Genomic DNA, 612 nt, shown 5'->3' on the forward strand with positions numbered 1-612 from the left:
TAACATTATTTAGCTTACAAAGTGAATATTCCAACATGTGAACATTTCTCCTTAGTTGATAAACTATAAAATTATATTCAACAGATAATGCCACATTTCTTTGTCCATAAATGCTTTGCCTCTCTATTTTTCTTCTAAATGTCCTTTCTCAGACTCTGCTCTTTCACACACACTATATATGGTATTAACATCCATTTACTGTGTATCTATATCCTTTTGTTAATCCATTTCTGTCATAGAGTGCAGACATTTGGTATGTATTAAGTGGGGACATATAATGTCTCTCCTTCATTGCCTGGCTTGCTTCACTCAGCAGTAAACTTCCATATTCTTCCACTTTCTGTCAAAAGCCAGGGTCTTGTTGTATTTTATGTCTGAGTAGTATTCCATAGAGTATATGTGCCACAGTTTTTCAATCCATTTATCTGTTCATGGGCATTTGGGTTGGTTCTATGTCTTAACAATTGTGAATAGTACTGCAATAAATATCCATGTGCAGGTACTTTTTCGATTAACAATTCTTCTGTCCTTTTGGTAGATACCAAGGAGTGGGATACCTGGATCATATGGTAGTTCTATTTGTAGATTTTTGAGGAATCTCCAAATTGTTCT

The sequence above is a fragment of the Tupaia chinensis genome, unplaced genomic scaffold, assembly GCF_000334495.1.
Source record: "Tupaia chinensis unplaced genomic scaffold, TupChi_1.0 Scaffold000045_1, whole genome shotgun sequence".
Classification (NCBI taxonomy): Eukaryota; Metazoa; Chordata; class Mammalia; order Scandentia; family Tupaiidae; genus Tupaia; species Tupaia belangeri.